Consider the following 312-nt stretch of genomic DNA (forward strand, 5'->3'; position numbering starts at 1 on the left):
GAGGTGGGCTCTGCACTCCCTGCTCAGATTACGTCACGTGTGGTCAGGTTAAGACCTGATTAAAAGGGTTCCCTGACCCCTGGAAACAAACAACAACGTGACTATCTACCCGTGAACACACTAAGTGGAACGGAAACCCCTTGTGCTGTGTTTTCTGTAGGCCACTAGCCAGAATCAGGTGACTTTCGTAAAGAATCGACTCGAGATCCTGTTTGTCCTCCTAGGCTCCTGTCCTTCCCTAGGCCCGACCCCAACGCGACCACTTCCTGGCGACCGGCCGGACGCCACCCAGCGAGGCCGCACAGGCCCCAC

At 56.4% G+C, this 312-nt stretch overlaps 1 protein-coding gene across 1 annotated transcript in view; it reads right to left on the bottom strand.

The window, feature by feature from the left end:
• MLLT4 (myeloid/lymphoid or mixed-lineage leukemia (trithorax homolog, Drosophila); translocated to, 4) overlaps positions 1 to 312 on the bottom strand; it is a 101,396-nt gene that overhangs the window by 6,700 nt on the left and 94,384 nt on the right. The gene's annotated exons all lie outside the window — the stretch shown is intronic.

Source organism: Bison bison, unplaced genomic scaffold, assembly GCF_000754665.1.
Source record: "Bison bison bison isolate TAMUID 2011002044 unplaced genomic scaffold, Bison_UMD1.0 scf7180017855360, whole genome shotgun sequence".
In the NCBI taxonomy this organism is placed as follows: domain Eukaryota; kingdom Metazoa; phylum Chordata; class Mammalia; order Artiodactyla; family Bovidae; genus Bison; species Bison bison.